We start from the raw sequence: 24,473 nt of genomic DNA, 5'->3' as shown, positions 1-24,473 counted from the left end.
GAACAGAAATCACTAGAAACCAAGATACGTGCTTCCTTTTGAAATACTGTGTGCTAGATTTCTATGAGAGTCGAAGTGCTTACATGGATGCGGTTCAGAGAGCAGGGCAGAAAGAGTTCCTCTCATGATTACATTACAGGATCACTGTTTGCTGCTATCCTTTTCTCCCCACGTGGCAACCAGCTGTGTTTGATGATTAGTCATAAACAGAGGGGACTTGGTGGCATTTAACCTGCCCAACCAAGGTCATACGCTGTTTGGACCTGTTGTCAGGACACATGCCCAAGCAAGGTGGTTATCTGAGAGTCAGTTACTGTATCGTGGCAACAAAATACCTGAAGAAAAAAAGCAATGTAGGAAAAGAAGGAACAGCTTATTTTGGCTTACAGCTTTTGAAGGTATAGTCCACCATGGCTAAGAAGTTATGGAGGCAGGAGATTAGGCATCTGGTCACATTATATCCACAATCAAGAAGCAAGGAGTGATGGATGCTTGTGCTCAGCTCAATTTGCCTCTGTTTTGGTGTTCTGGGCTGTCAGATCACAATGGGCCCTCCCGCATTAATTAACCTAATCAGACAGTCTCTTATGGGTATGTCCAGAGACTTGTTTCTATGGTGACTCTGAATCCAATCCAGTTGACAGTTAGGATTAACCATCACACAAAGTATGCGCTGAGCTTATACAGCCTCATAGCTTTTCTTGTTTACTGTTTCTGCAGCTAGGTTGGTTAGCAGAGCTCCACCAGCAAAGTGAGTCTGGGGCATCCCACATTACCAGAGAATTCCCAGACTAGCTTCTGATACAAAAATATCTTTTGGCTTCTACAGCTTTCTAATGGATTCTGAGCTCTGTCTGGAAGCATACTTCTCTTGTTCTGGTGGTTTGTGTAGAGGCTATTGCAGCTCCTCTGGTACTCAGCAACTGTGCAGTAATTGAGAACCACCATATCCCTAAGCTTTAGCAACAAGAAAGGAGGTAAAATTTGGTTTGTCAGCCAAACCAGATAAACTGGTGAGCCTAGCACAGAATCACAGTTTCTGAGGAAGAAACAAAGCCTTAAACACCGGGCGGTTCAATGCCCCACAGTTTTACAGGAAAGCAGCAGAGTGAGGGACCTGTCCTGATGCTGCACGGGACCTCATTCTGCATCTCCACCTTGTTCATACACTGCCCTCCTCACTGTAGTATCGGTAGCTGTACTGACAGCAGCTGACAGATAGCAGATGATTTGTGGATTACTTTCTTGCTGGGTCTGGGCCAGGAGGTTTGTGGGCATCACCTAAACAAAGTTCTATTTAACTCAATTAAGAAACGGAGGCACAGACACCCTATTCCTTTCCCCACTACTCACAGACGACACATGGTCTAACGCAAACCAAATGGATCTTCCCAATCCTTACCCACACCGCAGGAGCCAGAGAGCCCAAACCTTCTAATAAGACATGGTTTTCTATATGTGTACTCTTGTTCTTAGAAATATTGCCCCCAAGGCATCTCCTGGAACAACTTCAGACAAATGCGTGGCTCAGACACATCCCCAAAGTTCCCCACTTGGGTAACTTCTGATGCAAGTGAGATGCTGAAAACTGCATCCAAGCTGCTGAGACCTTCCTGGTCATCTTGTGCACTTAGTCTTTTGGCCACTAGATGTCAGTATAACAGCTCTTTGAGGCAGTGCCAATGTTCAAGACCAGCATTTCTCAGGTTACCACTACTCTGGAGGAAGCAAGAAAGAAACAACAGGGTTTTCTGGTTCCCAGGAAGAAGCAGGGAGAGATTAGGAACCAAATGGGAGTTAAAGAGATGGAGATGACAAGGAGGTAACAATGACTTCAATCTGTGGAAGTGAAGTACTGCCAGCCTTTTTTAAAAAATATCCAGCTTTTTAAAAAAATCCAGCTTTCTCAAATGGTGTTCCTGGGACTGGCTACAATGCCCTGGATACTAATGGTTGCCTTGAGTAGAAGGTTTTAAAGATGGGATTGTGTTGGAAAGAACAGCTTCATCTGTTCCCTTCCCTGTTGTTTGTGGCTTGTTTCTTGGGGCCTTAGACTCATTGAAGTGTGTGCCTGATCTTGTATGTGCACGTGTTGATCTATGTGTCTCCTCAATAAGTTTCCCTCCTAGCAGGGAGAGAAAAACTGTATCTGTCTATGGCTTTGAAAGTCTTTTATTTTTCCATATGAGCAAGCCTACACCTGGTGCCAATATACATTTCTTACAAGTGGCAATAATTTAAAGTTACATATTACTACTCAATATGTAACTTTATCCCCACAACAAACTCATGAGGCCAGTATGATCATTACATCTGTTTGTTAAAGAAGAAAACTTACAGACATTATATAGCTCTTTCAGAGTTACTCGGCAGATAGGAGGCAGAATCTATGTCCAATTTCTTCCAATAACTCCACTATAACTCTAGTAAAAGGGGGAGAAAAAAGGCCTAACACATTCTTCAAAAGCAGCAGCTGTACAAGAAAACCAGAGCCTGCAACCCAAATCTGTACTCACTAGCCGTTCTCAATGTCTTCTTTGGTTGACTGGTAGTTGTTAGTCATTATCTATCCAGTTTGCCAGGGCCTTCTTTGAGAATGAGGGTCATTGGCTACAGCCTCTTTCCTTTGTTGGTATGGGAATCTCATAGAAACCCCATGCCATGCCATATCTTAGAGTTTGAAGGAAACTGAATGTAGCTCCCCCAACCCCACCAGCAGGACAAACCCACATTTGTTAAGAGCGAGAATGGGGCAAGTCATTGGTGCCCAGCTCTGCAAGCATTAGGGCCATGCCTCTGGCTCTGTTGCAAGACTAGAGGTTTGCAAGGCGCAAGAGGCCGTCAAGTCACAGCTAGGGATAGACAGGTTCCTGGCTGTGTTTTCTATCTGCTTTCACCCTCTGGCTAAGACAAGTCTAAGGTTTAGCATCTGATGTCCATCTCCTGTGCTGTCTTCCAATAGAACATGCCTTTCTTTCACTTACTCAGCCAACACCATCCGTCCTGTTGGAATTGGAGGTGGCATCATTCCCTGCTGTAAAAATCCACACACTGATGTGAAAGGCATACTTGTTACCTGGTTGCTGCAGAAGAATGTAGGAAGGTGGATAGGCTCATTTAGTGGCTTTTCCTGGGGGCCATGCCTTGGATCCCCTTGCTTTTAGCTGCTGTACCTGTCCTGCATGCAAACTCCAAGAAATAGCGGCATATTCTGATGCCTGGAAGGACTGTGTGTAGGGGAATAATTGAATGAGCTGCCCCTTCCTCCCTGTGCCAGGCTGACACACACAGAAAAGCTCAATTACGTCCTCAGGATATTGAGCAAGAAGGGGGAAAAGATGGGAACTGAAAAGTGTCTGTTCAGCCCGTAAACTTCTGCTGACATTCCCACCAACCATGTGATATTCAAAAGAGTGAAACCAAAGTTCTGTCAGTCACCAATGTATGCAATCCTAACATTCCTATGGCAAGCTAGGAAGCTCCTAGTCCTGTCAGCCTGGTGTATGCAGTGGTGATCGTAAAAGAGACCACATTTCAAACAAGATGAACGGTGACATCCAACACCAGAGGTGTCCTCACGCATGCCAGGGAATGTGCTCACCTGTGCCTATATGCACAAACATACGTACATGTCGAACACACACCATACACAAGACAAGTTTAGAGAGAAACTGATATACTATATACGGTTTTCATTGTTTTTGTGGTTACTTCCCAGTGAAATCTTTGATAAGTCACAGGGAAATCTTTGCAATTGGATAAAAATAAAATCTCTCAAAGTTTTCTCAGATCTGTATCAGACCTCCCATCTGCCACACAATCTGAGGTAACACCTCAGTACTTCTGAACATGTTGCTAAGTGTTCAGGGTTCCCACTCCCACAGGAGTGACTTTAAGCGAGTAATGACTGTCTCTATCTCTGAGGTAGGACACCTGAACCATTATTGTCCCATCCTCTGCTGCTGTATTGTACTCCACAAGTCAATACAGAGGAGCTACTGAGTTGGGAGGGTGTATAGTGGAAGTGAGGGAACATTTTTACTCCCAACATTATCACTCCCAGGATCAAATGCCTGCTTCGGATATCAATATCCCTTCTTTATTACTCAGCTAAATTCTTCTGCCTCTAATCCGTGCCCATTCCATCTGACAGGAAAATGATTCCTGTTCACGCCCGTTACCTGTCAATAAGCTTGCCCCTCTGTTTCTACATTAGAAGTAGAACTTATTAATGCTGTTTCATTTTTAGCAATGGTAACATTTGCACTCAATTGAAAATGTTAGTTACTATCCTGGGTCTTCAAATAGGTTAACCAATGGCCAAGTCAGTCATATTTCAAGTCTGTGGTCATCTGGTGCTGGTGATTGTACTAGTTATACTGTGTCTGCATTTAAAGTCGCTACTGATGTATTTGAGAATGAAATCATCTGGTCCAGGGCCAATGGGCTCCTCTGTCCCAGGGATCTGAGTGCAGTTTGATAGCACCATGTTCTCCTCTAACGCTCAGGAAAGACATGGATGTGGCAGCCGAGCCACACCCTTCCACTCCCAAGATTAACGTGTAGCCGTTGATGTTCAAATGAATGTATGTCTCGGTGAAAGCGCATGACATCTGCATGTTGGTTAAGAGCTTGTATGCTAAGTGTGTTCAGATCACAGTTTGTCAGAGAAGCACATCCCTCTAATGCTGTGGTAGGCTCTAAGATGCCCAGACCCACCACTAGTAATGAAGATGACAGTGTGTTATGTGGAAGCAGAGAACAGGTATGGGTTCTGCTGATTTTCTTTGACTTCTGTGGTCATTTCCTATTCCTTACCTCAAAACTTTCGCATAAAGAGAAACATTATAACTCACACCATGCACGATTGGCTCCCATGTAATGTGTGAAAACAAAACCCAAAACAAAAATTCAGTGGCTCTCCTCTGCCATCTTGGGCCTTTTCTTTTAACCTCAGGATTATTGTTTTAATCTGTTCTTTATTTTGCTTCTGAGAAAGCTGGGAAACTCTCTGGGCAGCTTTGGAGTTTAAAGCTTTTTAAAGATCCTGGAAAAACATTTGCATCAGAGAACAAGACTTAAAACTTAGGGGTCTGGGGGTGGAGAGAGGGCTCAGTGGTTAAGAGGATCTGGGTTTGGTTCTCAGTGGCCACATTGTGGCTCACAATTTGCCTATGATAACTCCAATTCCAGAGCATCTTGATGCCCTCTTCTGACTCTATGGTGAAATATATGTATGTATATATAAAAATCTCAAATCTTTGAAGAAACAAAAACCCAACTTGGATAGAAGAAAGCTCGTGAGACCTCACCCTACACCCTACACCCTACACAAAGAATGGCAGGTCACTATGAAACGCTGAAAGCAGGAGAAATAGGCTTTCCCAGGGAAAACACAAATTAATTATCCAATACCAAATGGCCAGCCCTGAAATATATACATATAAGTAGCATTATGCAGACTGAGCAGGTTTTACTTACATATTTAGAAATATATACAAGTAGCAGCAATGGAAAAAAGAGGCTATGAATTTGAAAGAGAATGGAAGGGGGCTACATGGGAGGATTAACATCTGATTTATGATCCCTCCATGAACTTTAATTTGTTTCATCTAGAATTTATCTTTTCACAACATGTACTATAGCATTTGGTTGGAAGTATGAGGAAATTAAAACAGAGAAAACGCTTAAAACAGACGATTCAAGAACTGAAACAATTTTTCTCCCTTCTTGATGAATTGTTTTCACCAGATTCTTTTTTTAGTGGGGCAAAGGGATCCTGAAGGTCACAGAGGTCACAGGGATGACTTTTCAACAAAACCACAATGCTCCCTCCCTTCCTGCTGGCTCCACCCTTTCGATTTGGTTAGCAAGTTTCTTTACCTGGCAGTATGCACCCAGAGGCCCAGTATGGTTTGGCCCCTGCCCTGCCCCCACAGCTCACCGTGTTCTGTATTAGTCTCTTGTCCTCTATGAGTCAGATCCCCCTGTCCCTGCTGAGACTCTTATTCCCAATTTTCTAATCAGGTGAATATGTCAGGGTAAGTTTTTCTCTTAGTGCCCCAAGAATTTCTGTTCAGTTGCGACATGTGACACAGGCTTGAGGTAGCAATCTGCCTTAGCCTCCTTTCTCTGACTCACATTCTCACCTCCTGTCAGTTTGGCCCAGCCCATAAGCCTCCCAGAGATGTTTGGAATTTAGCACTCTCCTCCCACACTGAGCACTGCCCCTCTCACTTTCTGTCTGACAAAGCCTTAAACTGCTCTTCTTCAAATGGGATCCTTGACTGTCATCAAGATCTTCCTGGGATAAATGAATTGTGTCTGCTTAAAGCATTTCATTAGCATTCCAACCATCAGGATAAAAGTAACCCGACTCCCCCCCCCTCTCTTTTTATTGACCTTATGCTAGGCAAACACTCTACCATTGAACTGTATTCCAAGCCCTCAAAGACAAGTGAGTTTTTCTCTCACTGATTTGGAACACATCTGTAGTCACACATGGGCCCTCTTCCCTTATGTCCACACCTGCCTCACTCTTGTCTTCACATGGGTTGCCTGACATCTGTATCTAAGCTCAGCTCATATTTCACCTCATACTCAAGCCTCCCTTTTCCCCATTAGAGTACTTGCTACAACATATGGTTACATCTTTGTCTTGGTTTCGTTAGACATTGTCATTGGTATGGTTCTTAATTTGTCTGTGTCTTTAGAATAGTAGTCATTGGACTTCACGAATTACCTCCCTATGGTTATTGGTCAGAGAGACTCCAGAACAATAGAATGGCTTTTGACTGCCCTCCTCAACTAGATGGTAAGATCCTATTGCTGAAGATACCACTCACTTTGGTTTCAGGACCCAGAGAAATAAGAATTGAACTGACCAGGAAACTCTCCCTGTTGATTAGCTTTCACAGTGCTGAAAGGTGCTTGCTAGGTAGGCTTCTGAGAGAGAAAAGATATCAGTGATCTCATGGAGTGCCAGTCCCTGAATGTCATAATACCAATCTTCCAGGCAAGACACACTCACTGGTGTAATATAGTAAGACTGTCTGTAGGGGTAACCAACCACTACCTTGATAGGACTTGAGGCCCTACTCCTCTGAAGGGAATTCATGACTGTACAATAATCATGGTCAAAAGCCATTGACTAAAGAAGTAATACACCTAGTGTTGATGTGTTTTTTTCTAGATGATCATATTGTCCTATGGCCATCTAAATATTTATGCTACAGTCATAGAGATGTGCTGCTCCCAATCTTGACCGGAGAATAGATGTATTGCAGTGGGTAGTGGTTAATGCCAAGATATATTACTGTGCAAAGTGGTGAGAATAAGCTACTGTGAATGCTCAACCACAGAAGAATGCTCAACCATCTATATAAACCCTCCTCCAAGGCTCAGGGACCATCATGGGAGAGGGGATAGACAGATCCGGAGAAAGGCAGGAGTGATGTGAAATGTTGCCTTTGGACTTGCAGCAGCTGTGGTTATCTACACAGGACCTGTGTGATATCAAGAGAGTTAAAACTCCAGCAGGCAGAAGGAGGAGCTCATGAAGCCCCAGCTGAGAAGCTATTGGCAGTCAGTTGATGGCTGCTGCAAAAGGAAGAAACCCCTTTCTTTAAGAGTATGGCCACTGGTAGGTTCCCCATGCTCTAGTGGAAGACACAAAATCAATGTGCATTTGGGCAGTACTAATTGGACTCTGTGGGTTAAATTAATACATGAATTAATTATAAAATGAGCATGTGAAGTTGAGAAGGAAATGTGCTGTAGGGTCCTGGGGGAAACTGAGGGTGGAATGAGGGGTGGAAATGATCAAGATACATTGTATTCATCTATAAAAATTTCAAATAATAGCAAATGTATATTTAAAGCATCAAGGGAAATGTATGCTAATGGCACATAATCAAAGCAAGGTTTTAATATTCATTAGATCTTGATTTGAAATAAAACAAGGATTAAACAAGGATTGTAAAATAGTTTGGACTTGAAGAGATTTCAAGATAAGCAATCAAATAATATAAAATTGTTTTGCTTTAAAGGTTTAATAATCATTTGTATGAGATACATACTGAAAAAACACTAAGAAACTAGTTATTGTTTCACATAAATTATGTGGCTCAGGAAAGAATTTATATAAGTATGTATGATGTGTCAAAATGTTAAAAATTTGAACAAATTTAAGTGATTAGGATGAGGGATTTTGTGTAATATTGTTTAAACTTTTCTGTATAATTGTACTTAAAAAAACAGAACAACAATAACATCGAAAAAGGAAATGTAGACTGCAGTGTTTTCACATTCAGACAGATGTATGGCTGTCTGAGAAGAGTCTACTCCCATAGTGGTCTGAAGAACTGGTGTGGCTTACGTACTCTAATTAAAGTCACCTGCCTGACCTCAGCCGGCAATTGCTTTGCAATCAATGATATAATATGATACAATTTTAGCACCACAACTGATAATTCCTTGTACCTTTAGCTAAAGGTAGCTTTCTCTGTAAAGCACATGAGAGTAAAATGTTCTGTAGAGCGTTCTGTAACTGTGTGAGGGTGCACACACGGCCTGGACTCTCTGAAGAGTCTAGGGACTCAAGATTCTGGAATAGTAGACTGAGTATTTTAGTATTGCTAAGGTCAGACTCAGGAGGCAGAAGGATTCTGAGCCTGGGACAGGGCTGTGGGCACACCATTCCTTGGGGGAAGAAAGGCAGACACATGGCTACCCATCATAATGTTCAGTCCCATCTGTTCTGAAGGACCAGTTCGTGCAGAGGTGACAAGTGCATACAAAGTGAGAAAACTGGAGGAGAAATTAGCCATTGTCTATATCCAAGGGAAAGGACAACAGAAACGAATAACTCTCCTGGGTGGTACACCAGTTTGCAGAGAGTCTAAGCAGAATTCATTAGGACTAATTATCTCTCAGATATCTAAAAAAACATTTATTTTTGTGTATGTGAGAGTACATGTCCATGTGTTAGGTCGTACACATGCCATAACCTAAATGTGGAGGTCAGAGGTCAACATTAGGTGTTGGCTAGTGAGTTTCTGAGAAAGTCTCTTGTCTTTGCCTGCCATCTTGCTGTAGCAGTGCTGGGATAACAGACAAACAGTGCTATATCTGAATTTCATATAGTTTCACAGGATCCAAACTCAGGCTGTCCGGCTTATGTGACAAGTGCTTCAGGCTGCTAGCCATCTCCCCTGCTCTCAACCCTGCTTTGCAACGTCCGATGTAACCGATCACAGCCATCTTACAGTGAAACATGCAAAATATTGCCCACAAAAAATGTCCACCTTTGGACCCCAGGGAGTGCAAGTATACTGTTTTGTATGACAAAGGGGAACTGTAGGAAAATGATTGAAGTTCAAAGTTATTTCAAAAAAACAAATTCATAGTGCAACATCTATTACATAGAATACAATATGTTCTAAGCCTCAAGGGAGGAGAGTGGGCATAAGAAGTCACTACAAGGTGATGGAGCCTGAAATGTTATTTGAACAATGAGTAGGGTGGGTGCGATGGGAGAAAGTGTTAATAGGGAAGTGTCCAGAGACAAATAGTTTCAGAATTCTTCCATGCCAGCTCTGGGGGAACCGAAACAGAGAAGTCTACATTCCCATGGTGTCAGCACATCTCCGATGCTCTCTCTCTTTGGTTTGGACTTCTGTCACTGGACCCCTGTGACATTAACCTGTGCATGAGGCTTTTGAGGGGAGTCTAGGTAAGGGTCACTGAATTAGTAGCAGAGTTTGACAATGGTGATGAGACTTGAGCAGTGATGGTAACCCTAACTCAGACAGAAGGGAAACTAGGGACACAGAGGAAGGAGGTTATCTTTCAAGTGTGTGGCCCTGAGCATTTTGGAAAATGATTAATAAGAGAATAATGAACAACAATGACCCCTCTCTCTCTGAATAGGCAAGGGTTACTGAAAGAAGGAGGTGGAGTGATATCTGTTCAAAAGAACGTACGTGTGCACACAGGCACCTTCCATTTTCTTTAGTAGTCATTTGATCAAAATGAACACTGTAGTAGCTAAAGCTGTAACTCAATGATTAGATTACTTCCTTGACCTAGACAAAGCCCTGTGTTCCACCCCTAGACGTCAGCACAAACAAACAAGAAACCAAAATCATTTTCATTTGTTATGTTTAAAACACTGATTTGGTGTAAATTTTATTGGTATCATTAACCCCAAAATATAAGTCATGTGAAAGTAAAAAACCAATAGGCTTCCAGGAGGCTGAGACAGAGCTGACTTAAGCAGGTTACTCATGCTCCTTGCAATAACCCACACACACACACTCACACTCACATACACACACTCATCCACACATTCACACATACACACACTCACACATTCGCATACACACACACACACACACACACACACTACTCATATGACATTTCCACATAGCCAGCCTCAGCTCAGGCTGCTAATAGTTCCAGCTGTCTTTTCAAATTAAAATTAATTCCTCATTTAAAACTATTGTAAACACAGGATCGTAAAGTAACTATTTTTTTTTAAACAAAAACAGTGTGCATGCAACTGAAAGGAGCCAGTAAATATTTGGCCAAGCAAAGGAATGGTTTGGTTTATGAGGGAAAAAATGTAAGACTTAGATGTAGCCATCAATAAAGCTGTGAGTAGTTAGTTGACTGGATGAAAAAGCACGGTTACATCCCTAACAGCATCTGGCCATCCGAGAAACAGTTATCTCTGCTTTTCCCCTCCTTCAGTTAACTATTGTTTGGAAGGCTAGTTACCTCATGTTTGTACATTTCACGTTGGAGAGCCATCTTAAACTGGTCTCAGCTTGGCACTGAATACTTAAAACTTACTGGAGGACCCCAAAGAACTTGCTAATGATACTGGTAATCTCTGAGAACATTTGTTTGTTATTAATCCATTTAAAATAACAAATCATTAAATAGTAATAAGACTATCACTTTTATGAAAACTGATTTCCCCTAAACACACTTTGTTTTACAGTTTTGTAAATGTCTTTAATGTCTGGCATGACAGAAAGCAGCTGTGTCCTCATGTTTGCTCAGCATTTAATCTGTCCTGACATTGTTTCTGATGATGTATTTGAAGATAATGGCCTCACACAGACATGTTGTTGGAAAATGGAAGGATATCTTAACTTGCTTTTTCACATGGTCATGTAGTCTCTGGAAAAAGCACTGAACATTCTTGAGAATGAGAATCCAGAAGGAAAGTGACCCTTTAGCATTATTGCATAAGCATTCTGGACCTCATAAAGAGGCAGTAGGCAATTCCCAATAGTCTTGAACTTCACTTGAATCAGTGCTGCCTTGGCCCTGCTCCGGTTGATGTAAGTCCATGGCTTTCTAGGATGCATGAGGTTTCCTGTTGCCTGCGGTTGGTCTTCATGTGAACCATCTATGGACTCCAGAGGCTTACTTCCATGTCTGTGACCAGCGTCTTCCCTTTGGTTCCATTGCCCATCGCATCAGTGTCATGCCAGCTACTGTGATTTTATATGGAAAGATAAGGAATCTCAGCAAAAGTCACTCCTTGTGCTTATGTTGTTCCTAGGGGTATGTATTTCTTTATTTAAATATTGTCAGTGAACCAGTAAGATGACTCAGAAGGTAAAGGCACTGGCTGCTGAGCCTGGTGCCCCAAGTTGCATCTCAGGATCCACAATGTAGAAGGAGAGAATCCAAATCCTACAGGGTCTCTGACCTTACACATGCGTCATGGCACTCACACATACACACACAAAACAAATAAGCAAATAAATGTAATTTTAAAATTATCAAATAAAACTAGATTCTTGATACTTAAAAGACTTAATCCCAGTCAAGGAGCTATTTGTGAATATTAGTTGATTTATATGTATAAACAGGTATTTATTAATCATTTCCATTTAGGTAATGACCTCCTGTGGGACTTAAAGTCTGACTCTAATAGTCCTACTCTGAGGAAGGGTTCATAGGAAAATAAAATTTGTTTTTATTGTTTGTGTGTGTGTGTGTGTGTGTGTGTGTGTGTGCATGCATGCATTCAGGTGCCCACAGAGGCTAAAGGCCTCGGAGTTCCCAGAGCTGGAGTTACAGGCAGTTATGAACTGTATAGTGTGGCCATGGGGACTGAACCCAGGTCCTCTGTATAGAACAGTATGTGCTATTAACATACTTAACATGATACTGAGCCATCCCTCCAGCCCCTACAGTTTCTGATATCCATAAAGGCAATTCATAAATACAAACTCAATATTCAATTTAAACTTCCTGTAAGAAAAGAGGGTGATAGATTTTGTATTCACTTTATAACTGGGAATAGAGACAGGACGGCACCTTTAAAGAGGGAATTAGGGTAAACACCTCAAGGAACAACTTTCGCCTTTGTAGCCAGTGTAGAATTCTAATAGTTTTCTTGAGAAATGAACAAAGATGACATTTTCCCCTTTGGGGCTAGAAAGGGGTCAGCACACATTTCAAAAATAAATACTTCTTGACTGATTTGATGCAGCTGTCATCTGCAGCTGTGTAATCGGGGACAGAGTGGTGTCAAGAGTTTGTCCCAGATTTACATTTAACATTTGGCAGAATTTGTGAAGTGTAGACTACTTGTTTCAGGACTATTTGCTTTTCTTTCTGCCTCTTTAATGATGACTTTTTAAACTCCGGTTACACCACCACATAACTGGGCAGTTATATAGGAGTGCCAATTGTATCCAGTGAACACTTGTTAAAAAGCTTTTGAGCACGAGTTAGGCACTAAGTGTGTTGTGTTAGGTTATAAATGATGAATAAACTCTTCATATAGGAGGATTAAACAGATACAACATCAACTGCCATAAATGGCATCCAACACACATTTTGCAACAAAACCAGTGATAAAGCTTTTGGAGCAATGCTGTTCAACATCATGGACAGATTATTTTTTTGGTAAAAATAGAAGTGTTCTACAGTGGTGTGGTTCAATGTGGTAGCCACAACCACAGCCCACCATGGAACACCTGATAAGTGTCTAATGCAACTGAGGAACTGAATCTTAAGTTAATTAGGAACGTGTTTCAGACAGTATCTTGCTGTGTTGTCTTCAAGTCCTGGGTCCAAGGGATCTTATCCTCCTTTGCCTCCTAATTAAGGTACATCAGGGATATGCCACTCTATTCAGATCTTTCAATTATTTAAAATTCAAACGCTGCATGTGGCCAGGGTCTGCATTGTTGGCTAATGAGTGCAGTTCTGGAGCCTAGAACCTAATGTTAACCATTTGTTATTGAAAACTCTCAGATACTAGAGAAAATCTGGGTGTGCCACTAGATTTTAAAAGTTCCTTGTATAATTAGTCAAAACTTTCAGATTGCTATTAAGGCTCAAATTTGGGTTGATGAAAAGATTAATATACAACTTCCTTTAGTTCAAAGCTAAGAATGCATCTGAAGACAATAGCTAGGAGACCAATGTGTCTTAGGAACCCCTGGGCATTCTCGACGTTAAAGAGGGGGAAGATTTCTATACTTTGAAGAGACACCAGACTCTAAAGTTTTAATAACCAAAAGAAGCACTGGAACTTTTTGATGTTACAATATTACAATATAATATTTGATATTATAATAATCTATGAACTGAAATATCAGGCTACTACATATCTCTGATGAAAGAGCCAGAAAAATAATCAAGATAAGAAATGTTCCTGGATGAAATGACAGACTCTGGACACCCCCATGGAGGGCCTCACCCTCCCTGGGGAAATGAGGGGATATGGAGGGGGGTTGAGGGAGGGCACGGGAGGAGGGGAGGGAAAGGGAGAGGGACCTGGAACTGACTTGTGAAGCAACCTTGTTTCTAATCTAAATTTAAACTTAAAAATAAATAATCAAAAAATCAAAATAAAAAAAGAAATGTCCATCGAATCTCTTGGGAATGTTGTGGTGTGGCTCATGTAGGCCAAAGAAATTACAGTGCTTTGAGGAAAATTCAGAAATCGAGATCTCATGTTCATAGAGATAAAGTAAAGCCTAAAACACTACAGAGATTGAGTTTATAGTCACAAGTTCCCAATGCAGTTGGACAAAAAGATGCAGACAGTATTTAATAGCAGAGGAATCAGAGACCTATATAGAAAAGTCAAAGGACTACCATTTTACAGCAAACTTTTAATTCACAAATTAGAAGATGGGAAAGAAGTGTTATTAGCTAAAAGTAAGCTGAGCTCACATGGCCTTGACTAAAAGACAAGAACTGCAGAAGTGAAGACGAAAAGGCGGTGGTGGTGCATGCCTTTAATCTCAGCACTCAGGAGGCAGAAGCAGATGGATCTCTGTGAGTTCGAGACCAGCCTGGTCTACAGCATGAGTTCCAGGGCAGGTTCCAAAGCTACACAGAGAAATCCTGTCTCAACAACAACAACAACAAAATAACAACAACAAAAATAAATCATTTTTACTCCTGCAACTGAAGGAAGAATGGATTCTACCTGAACTCACAAACCCATGTGACTAAGGGTTAAGAGGAATATAGATCTTGATCCAGTAAGACCTTAGAGAACACTGTGCTTCCAACAAGCAAATGCTCCCAGATACAAGTAGCTTCTTTTTGGTCAACTCATGAGTCAGACCATTATTTCCTGTGTGGTATGGCCAGGCATTCTGGCAGTCGCTAAGTTACCAGACTGAACATAAAGAAAGACAAATCATTAAAATGATTACAAGACTTGTACTTTTAGATGTGACAGGTGCCGGGTGTGTGGCACACACTGGTAAGCTCAGCAATTGGAAAGTAGGAGCAGGAGGATCAGAAATCCAAGGCCAGCCTGGTCTACATTCCAGTCTAAACTGTGTGGCCAGCCTGGACTATGTGACAAGTGTGAGGGAAGCTTCATGTGATCCTGTCCTGAAAGCAAAACTGAAGCCAAGAAACGAAACAAATAAGAACAAGACAGTAATGATAGGTTATGAGCAGGTTCAGTTTTAAATGTTTCAGTGCCTGTGAATATGAAATATTCATGGAAATAAACAGCACAGAAAAAAGTTAGAACAAATAAGAAAAAGATGGGGGTTTTCTTGGGCACAGAGGTCATCTGTATCCACAGTGGAATATAAGCAATTTATTTGGCTAAATACCTTTCAGAGGATGCGGATTAATTGGTGGGTATGAACCTATCTTTAATCTTGGCTTTAAGTCTATAGGATTATTTATCATCATCATCCTAAACAAATATATAGAAACATTCTGACTTTGAAAAATTTTACAGATATTGGAGGGCTAACTGCTATCTTGACTGATGTAATCCAGACTTAGGAAGATTTGTTGCCCTAACATCAAAAGATAAAAATGAACAGTGAAGGAAGCCATGTATAGATACTTAAGGACGTTGAACTGCTTTCTTAAAAACTGGTAAGGTAGAAAATTTAATATTATGTCTTATAATTAAAAGATAAGGGAACGGAGAGAATGCTTAGTGGTTAATAGTATGTATTACTCTCGCAGAAGATGCAGGTTTATTTCCCAGCATCTACATTAGGTAGCTTACAACTACATATAACTCCAGTTCTGAGGGAATCTAGCTTCTGACCACTGTGGGCATCTCAACACACACACACACACACACACACACACACACACACACGCATATACACACACACATGCACACACACACACTTTTTAAGTTTTTTTAAAAGATTTATTTATTTATTACATATACAGTGTTTTGCCTACATACCAGAAGAGGGCACCAGATTGAATTGTAGATGGTTGTGAGACACCCTGTGGTTGCTGGGAATTGAACTCAGGACCTCTGGAAGAACAGTCAGTGCTCTTAACCTCTGAGCCATCTCTCCAGCCCCCACACCTTTTAAATTTAAGTAGTATTTATTGTAAAATCATACAGATACATGTATGTATGCACTGTATGCAGCATATGCAAAAATGTGTATGCATATATGTATGTATATATATGCATGTATGTATCTATGAAAGTACTGTGGGGAATGTAATAATAGAACTTGAGAGGGGAAAATGCTTTACATTGTCAGGTGAACTTTTTGCCATGCAGGAAATCAAATCCAGGACTTATAATTAAAAGATAAGGGAAGGGAATGGAGAGATTGATCAGTGGTTAATAGTACATATTACCCTTGCAGAAGACCCAGGTTTATTTCTCAGCATCTCTATCAGGTAGCTTATGACTACATATAGCTCCAGTTCTGAGGGAATCTAGTGGCTTCTGGTTTTTGTGGGCATCTCAGCACACACACACACACACACACACACACACACACACACACAAAATAGCTTTTTAAATCTAAGTAATATTTATTGTGAAGTCATACACGTATAGGCATGTGTGCACTGTATGCATCATATATAAAAATAGATGTGTATATATGCATATATGTATCTATGAAAGTACTGTGGGGAATGTAATAATGAAACTTGAGAGGGGAAATGCTTTACATTGTCAGGTGAACGTTTTGCAACACAGGAAATCAAACCCAGGGCTTCATGGATATCAGGCAAGTGCTGTATCCCTGAGCTACAACCCCTGACCTGAATATTTTTGAGACTGTCTTTAGAAATTCCCTCTAGAAGGAAATCACCATCTAGCTGGAATTGAACAAAGATCTAACTATTTGCCTAAGGTGGATTCATGTGTTTACAGCAGTGTGCTAACTCATTTGCCTGCCAGGGACGGACAGTATGAGCAGCTATTGTGTGAACAAACACTGCACAAGGACAATGAGGAATCTATAGTCAAAGAAGGAACTGTTACTGGGGTGTATGAAGAGGAAAACTAGAGTTCTGACTCCCATGGGCAGGTCATGTCTGCAAAGACACCATTAGATCGACACCACGTCTGTCCAGAGACTGAGTGTTGGAATGTAAGATAGTTTGGGAAGTTTATTAAGTCCACAGCAAAGATATCAGAGCAGGAGTACCTGCCTTATTTACCTTTGCTTTGACAGATAGTCTTGTTAATTAAAAAGATAAAGTTTTCTGTACAATATATTCCTTCAATTTGTTTTTTCCCTTCCCTCAATTCCTCCCCAGATCCTCCCATCTTCATACTCATCCAATTTTATGTTCTTTTTCACTCTCTTTAATCTACCTATCTATCTATCTATCTATCTATCTATCTATCTATCTATCTATCTGGTTTGGGTTTTTTGTTTGTTTTTGAGGCAGGGTTTCTCCACGTAGTTCCGACTATCCTGGAACTCACTCTGTAGACCAAATTGGTCTTGAATTCCCAGAGATTCCCCCTATCTCTTCCTCCCGAGTTCTGGAATTAAAGGTGTATGCCACTCCCCCTTCTGTCTGTCTTTAAAGAACATACATAAACAAGAAGCACACACATAGACACACACAAAACAGAAATCAAAATGTACAGCAAAAGACTATTAAGAAAAAAAAAGCCCAAACAAAGCGAAAGGACACAAAAACTCTATAAAATACAATTGAGTTTGTATTGTGTTGGTCAACTCCTCCGTGGTACAGGGTATGCCCTGAAGTGTGCTTGATATACCCAGTGAGACTCCATTGGGAAAAACTAATTTTCCTTTTCCAGTGGGTGTCAATTATAGATTATTCATTACTTAGGACTGGGAGCTCATGTCCACTTCCTCTAAGTTGACAGCTAGATTCTGAACCACAGCCCTTCTGAATGTGTAGCAAACTTTTTTTTTTCATTTTTGGTGGTTAGAACACGCTGAGCATTCCTCCACCCACTATGGTCTTGGCTGACTGCTCAGCTTGTTCATGGGCTTTGGGTTACCACTGAATCACTCTCAAGGAAGTATTACCACCTAGGGTCTCCAAGATGTGTAACTCTGTGATATGGGTGAGACAGAAGGAGGCATAAACTTCAATACCAATCCATGCCTCTGGAAACGCACTCCCTTAGCCCATATTATTTTCCCTACGATCAGAGTATAATTTCTGCTACTGTCTTTAAAAATTCTGACCAAAAACAATGTAAGTCTAGGGGCTTATTTTTGTTTATAATTCTTAGGTTACAGTCTATTATTTCAGGGAAATCAAATGGAAACTTACAACATAGTGTCTATTGGCAAGAGCAGGCTGAGAGGTAAGAACTCACACTTACAGCCTATTTTCTGGCTAAGCTAGCTTTCCTCTGTGTTATACATTTAAGGACCCAGCTCTCTTAGGTACTCTAAAAGTTTTTATTTATTTCAATATTTTTAAAGTTGTAAAATTCTTTTTCTCTTAAAACCTGGAGTGAGAGATTGTTGGAAAAACTGTAGGGAAGTGAGCTCATGTTGGGTTTGGGCAGTGGAGTTCTACCCTATTTCCTGTGTTCTCATATCTAAAGGTGTCTCTGTGTCCCCCAAAATGGGAGTGGCCAAACTGATTCTGCTTTTGCATAACACTTAGGAGCCATTGTTGATGTGGCATAGGATACAGACCACACCCTATCTGAAGATCAGGTCAAGGAGAAGGAGGCTTAGGGTTTGGTTTATCTGGATTCTTTCTGCTACAGTGAACACTTTTCTTTCTGCTGGATGGCTTCAGTTTACAACCATTTGTTCCGAGAATTTATTTATTATTTGAGGTTCAATAAAGCCCCAGTGGGAGTTTTATCAGGGACAAGAACTCCTTGTACTTTCCCTCTGATGACCCACCTATCCCCAACCTCCTACATTTCCATTTCCCTGTTATCCTGACAGCGAAGTCTCAGAGCCCTATATGTGTTGTTTTATATTCCAGAAACGGGCATCACTTCATTGTTCCTATCTTCTCAAGTTAAGTCCTCTTAGTTCTCTTAGGTAGCTTCAAAGTTTTGATCTATTTCATTTTTTTTGAAATTTTGTGAAATGCTAGAGTAGAAATTTAATCATAGAAGATACGTGTTTTGTAATGGTATTTTAAAAAGTGTGTTTGAGAGACAGACCAAGAGATAGAGGGAAGTGGGAGCATGTCCCTAATGTGTATAGAGACCATAGTGATACACACACACACACACACACACACACACACACACACACACACACAGTTAATTTCTTGGGTAAAGGGACAGTCAACAAGCATCTGTCAGTCTTCTTGTGAATGGGGACATATATTTGGGAGGGTGAGGTGAAATAGATGCTGAACATAATAGTTTAACTGTTCCTGAGAATGAGGCAACAGTTGGTTGATGGTTTATTCTTGTGGGTTGTGAAACAGGCTCAACTGAGGACTCCCTATTGTCCCACATGATCTAAACAGTTCCCAGAGACTGAAGTGGGGGAAGGAGACCTGCTGAGGGAAACCCAAAGAGAAGCACTTGGTTGATAGGTTCAGAGGCATTGAAGAGTGGGGTCTTTTGAGCAGTAGACAGTGTCATAAGTTAATGAGGCTCCTACAATAGGCTAATCTAGGGTGTTTGTTTCTGCTCTGGGTTTCTTTAGAACTTTACAGCCACTAGACTCAGAGAGAGAGAGAGAGAGAGAGAGAGAGCGAGCGAGAGCGATTGCTCGGTAGGTGCTTTTGTTTCATTTGCCCCATGCCTGGTCCAGAAGGAAACAGTAAATCAATATACCTCCATGTGGGGTGGACAGGCAGCATGGGGGAGGAAACTGAGACAACCCCAATTCAGGAGTGGACCAGAGGCAACCAGACGGGGCTTTGATGCGAAGGGGGAGGTTCGAAGCCCCAACTTTCTTTCACAAGGTAATGTTTTATTTGGTGTGTATGTGTTCTGCATGCCTGCATGTATGACTGTGTCGGTGCCTGTGGAGGCTGGAAGAGGACATCAGGAATTACAGATGGTTGTGAGCTTCTGCATAGGTGCTGAGAATTGAAAGGAGGTCCTCTGGAACAGCATCCAGTGCATATATATATATATGCATTATCTTTATATTTCAATGGTGGTATTTCATCAAAATGTTATAGAGTGAAATAAACACATCTGGACTTAGTGCTAGCACTTTGATTTAGCAAACAATTCCTGAGCATCTGCTGTTGCCAGCCGCACACTGTGTTTCCAGGATTTTGCACGGTACTTGTAAACACTTGAACATTTGCCCCACTGGAAAAATTAGTTTTCTTGGTTTTGAGCTTTTTTTCTTTTCCATTTTTCCAGAAATCCTCTTTCCCTGTTTACATGTCTTGGGAATATGGTCCGGTAGCTTTGAAGAAGTCACAGCAAGCCTCTTTGGCTGCTCAGTTGTATCAAGACAAAAGAGGAACCCTCTTTAAGGGACTCTCTACTTTTTGACTACTCTCCCAGGGTGGGAGTCAAATAGAAACCCTCCATTGTGCTATCTGTCCCCTCAGCCTCAGAGCTTACTCACTGATGTTATAGCCCCATGTTGTACAATATTATTTTAAGATGCATTACATTTGTTTATGCTGTGGAACATTTGTTTAACGATGTAAAGATGTGTTGCATTCTTTTATATTGCATTTGTTTAACTCTGTGAAGCTGTGTTATTTTATCTGCTTAAAACACCTGACTGGCCTAAAAAACTGAATGGCCAAAAGCAAGACAGGAGAAAGGGTAGGCAGACTGACACACAGTAAGAGAAAAAGATCAAGGAGAGAAAAAAGGAGAGGAGGACATCAGGGGCCAGTCACCCTACTACACAACCATCAATGAAGTAAGTAAGAAAGAAAAGAATAGAGAAAGAGAGAAGCTCAGAGGCAAATGATAGATGGGATAATTTAAGAAAAGCTGGCTAGAAACAAGCCAAGCTAAGGTCAGGCATTTATAAACAAGCCTCTATGTGTGATTTATTTGGGAGCTGGGTGGTGGGCTCCCCAAAAGAACAAAGAGTGAAAGAGCCAAAAAGTAAAAACCACCTAAAGCCCCAGCAAAATCCCAGACACTTCCATGTAGTGTCAGAAGTTGGCTGCTTGTTTGAAAACAGGAAGTTGAGTCCCTTAAAACTATTTCAGAGGTACTAGAATCCTTTCAAGGTGACTTTGCTTTGAGATTTTAAACACATTTGCACTAATGTTTGAAACAATGGAAGAAACACAAAATAGCAAATATTCCAGGAAAGGGGCCCATCACTGAACACTCTCCTGCCATTTTGGGTCGTGGATGTGCATACATATTTGCAAAGGCAGAGGCTATCATCAGTCTGCTCTTACAGAGTGGGAACTAGACATACTGGCATGACATGGTTCACTCCAGGCACAGCAAGTAGCAAAACGCAGACTTGAGACTCACAACAGGCCTGGTGGCTGTCCCCAGCCATGCCAGAACTCAGTGTGAGGGTCCGTTGAATGCACAGAGTCCACCATTATTTTATTATTTTCCTACATTCCTTGTTCTCAAAAAGATGAGCTATTAGTATATGAATACAATATAAGGCATATAAGGCATTTGGCATGCATAATAACCATCTGGTTTTATCTCAACAACTTAGGTGCTGTTGGTGCTGAGAGAGTGAGAAGCATCACACACTGAGTCACCTTTCAGACATCTTATTCCATATGGACACAGCGCTCTGGATATGCCAACCTTGTAAGTGGAACTTCACAAAGGAAACACATAGAGGATTTACTTTGATACTTATGCCATGAACACATGTAGTTATAGATTCCCAGCCAACTCTGAAATCTACCTCACTAGGCTAGTCCTTGAACCTTCTCAAGACTACTATGTAAATTTCTTGCCTCCTCCTTCTAAGGGGATAAGTCTCCCAAGGTTGGCTGTTTTTAAAGGCTGCCTGGAAACTTTCTGTCTGTCCTCAGTGTAGACAATATAAAACATTAAGTTATACTAAATGCAGAGTGGCTTAAGGATCATTTAGACAACACATAGCTCGGATGTCCTCAAAAAAGGAAGAATAAACTGATTTTCTAGAGGTTGAACATATTGGTAGAACAGCTTCTTGACTTTTAGTTGAATGCAGCATTTTTAACTCTACATCTTAAAGTGAACTCAGGCTTAGGTTGCCTGAGGGATTTTTTTCCAAATGGGTAGTAAACAATTAATAGGAATAGAGAGAGAGAGAAAGAGAGGGAGAGAGAGAGAGAGAGAGAGAGAGAGAGAGAGAGAGAGAGAGAGAGAGAGAGAGAGAGAGAGAGAGAGAGAGAGAGAGAGAGAGAGAGAGAGAGAGAGAAATATGAATGTATTCATGTTTCAGAGGGACATGGGTATATGGTTGGTACTAGGCTGGGTGTTTTTTTTTTTGTATGCTGAATTTGTCCAAGACTTATGAATGAAGGGAAGAGATTTATATGTTAGAGAAAAAAAAAGTTGAGTGTAGCATTGATGAACCTACTTCACCCAAATCAATGTTGATTACCTCCTGACATATTAGAGCTGGGCCAGGGGTCTTTGAGTTAGATACAAGTTGGCTGAGGATCTGTCTTCTAAGGTGTTTAGTAATAGACCAGGCTTCAGCAGTAGAGCCTTTGGAAAATGGACACTGGGCTCAGTGGTCTAGAATTTGCCTGGGCCCTGGATCTGCTCACACCACAAACAAGCGAACATCTACAAAACAAGATGAATCCCAGAGACCATTGACTGCTGTAATGGGTTTACCAGAAGAAAAAGAACCACTGAATGAATTAACTATAAACAAAGGTATCCTTGGCAACTGGATTAGTTAGTTTCTTATTTCTGTGACCAAGTATCTGGTAACAAGTAACTCAAGGGACAAAGGATTTGTTGTGGCTCATGCTGTGAGGAATGCAGTCTATTATGACAAACAAGTCTTTGCCTCTGGACCAGATGGTGGTTACTGACAGTCCCTCCACTGCCAGGAAACAGAACAAGATGAATAGTGTAGCTGCTCTCTGAATTTTCTCCCTTTCCTTTTTCCTTTCCTATTTTTTTTCAGCCTGGATCTCCATCCTGTGGTACAGTGCCACCCATGTTTAACATGGGTACTTCCTCCTTAGTTACACCTCTCTAGAAATATTCTCATAGACATGCCCATAAGTGTGTCTCCTAGGTGACTCCAGATTCAGCCACAGTAACAATGAAAATGAACTAGCACAGTGATACAGTCTTTCAAATACTACCCATGTGGTAGCCCCTAGCTACTTGTGGCTTTAAGTTTAAATTCGTGTTAATTAAAATTTATTGCAATAAAACATTTCAGTTCCTTGGCTGTGCTAGGCACATTTTAAATCAGTAGCCACATGTATGCAGTGGAAGGGGTGACAGAGGAGACACATGACCTCAGTGGCCACATGTATGCAGTGGTAGCATAGACACATGATCTTTCATTAGGGGAGAAATCTCTACTGACCAGTGTCAGGAACCTGCAAACAGTACAGGAGAGGTTAAATATTTGGCAAGATCTGGGTCCACAAACAGAGATAATGTCCAAAGAAGGAGATCATTCATGCCATATCATGAGTTTAGCCTTACCTACTAGGCTAGACAGCAGTCTTTTTCTATGAATCACCAGATAGTAAATATGCTTGTGGTCTTGGGACCATGTGAATTTTGCTAAAAACAAAACAACTCTGTTACTGTATCATGTGACCAACTATAGACAGTGAATGAGCATGGCTGTGTTTCAGTTAGACTTTATTTGAAGGAAAAAAAAGAGCTTAACAATGGGCTGGATTTGATTCACAAGTTATATTTTGTTGATCTCTACATTTAGGCCAATGGAGGCCATATGTGTCTGTAAGTCAGAATATTATATAATTGTGTGCCTAGAAAGTGTTTTCCAGTGGCAGAGTGAAGATGGACTTAAGTATAAGATACAAGACAATAGTAGTCTGGTCAATGAAGATATGACCTAAGTTCTGAATGTAGCTTATGAAATTCGATTGGAGAAAAGGCAACATCAGGGTGCTGGTGGCAGTGGAGAGTGTAAAAAATGAGAGACTATGGAGACTGCATTCCCCAAGTTATAAAATGTAGAAAGAATAAAGAAGACTTCATTAGAATCAGGTGATATAGGAGGGGTTGAGCATGTGAGTCATCAGCAGAGACCTGGTAGGTGAAACTTCCAGAGACTAAGAAAACCCAGGGAGCCAGGAGAAATTTGGGGAAGATAAAGATGTGCTTAGAACATTACAAATGGAAAGTACAGTGTCAAGGGGGCTGAGAAGGAGCTGCTATTGGCTGCCGAGGAAATGGGGAGGAATGGAAGTGGGGGAAATCAAGAGATTTGCAAATGATGCTGAGAAGACTCAAAAGATATCATTGGGTTTGTCAATTAGGAAAGGATTTTGAACATCACTTAAAATAGATTTTACAAAACAAAATCAAACCAACAAAAAAAGCAACCACCAGCATCTAGATCTTCCTTGTTGGGAACTGCATTAGGCGGGATGGGGATGACCTTTTTCTCCTTTTGCTGTTAGGATCACATGAAGGCAGTAGATACTGAGCATCTTGCGAAGCTTATTATATAAAGTATATGCAGCCATCACTCTGTGGATAAGAAGGCAGGTGGAATTTGATTCTATCACTCTGGGTGAAATTTTATAAGCTTCTTAGATTGACTTCATGTTGTGAAGTAGTTTGAAACCTTTGTGTAATTATTTTGGAGTTCATATTTTAG

General features: G+C 41.0%; 1 protein-coding gene and 1 long non-coding RNA gene across 6 annotated transcripts in view; one reads left to right on the top strand and one right to left on the bottom strand.

Moving 5' to 3' along the window:
- Positions 1-24,473, bottom strand: part of Fyb1 (FYN binding protein 1) — a 124,524-nt gene that overhangs the window by 85,249 nt on the left and 14,802 nt on the right. The window contains exon 1 of one of the 3 annotated variants that reach the window (XM_005077982.4): positions 3,077-3,234. The exons of the other annotated variants lie outside the window; for them this stretch is intronic. The gene's annotated coding sequence lies outside the window, so the exon portion shown is untranslated. Of the gene's footprint in view, positions 1-3,076; positions 3,235-24,473 lie in introns of those variants that run through there. 3 annotated transcript variants of the gene reach the window in all.
- Positions 11,305-24,473, top strand: part of LOC110342416 — a 36,071-nt gene continuing 22,902 nt past the window's right edge. For all 3 annotated transcript variants that reach the window (XR_005881583.1, XR_005881584.1, XR_005881582.1), the window contains exons 1-3: positions 11,305-11,577; positions 15,248-15,390; positions 21,366-21,463. This is a non-coding gene — a long non-coding RNA (uncharacterized LOC110342416). The remainder of the gene's footprint in view (positions 11,578-15,247; positions 15,391-21,365; positions 21,464-24,473) is intronic.

The sequence above is a fragment of the Mesocricetus auratus genome, unplaced genomic scaffold, assembly GCF_017639785.1.
Source record: "Mesocricetus auratus isolate SY011 unplaced genomic scaffold, BCM_Maur_2.0 Super-Scaffold_100015, whole genome shotgun sequence".
Classification (NCBI taxonomy): Eukaryota; Metazoa; Chordata; class Mammalia; order Rodentia; family Cricetidae; genus Mesocricetus; species Mesocricetus auratus.
This window is presented reverse-complemented; position numbering and strand designations above follow the sequence as displayed.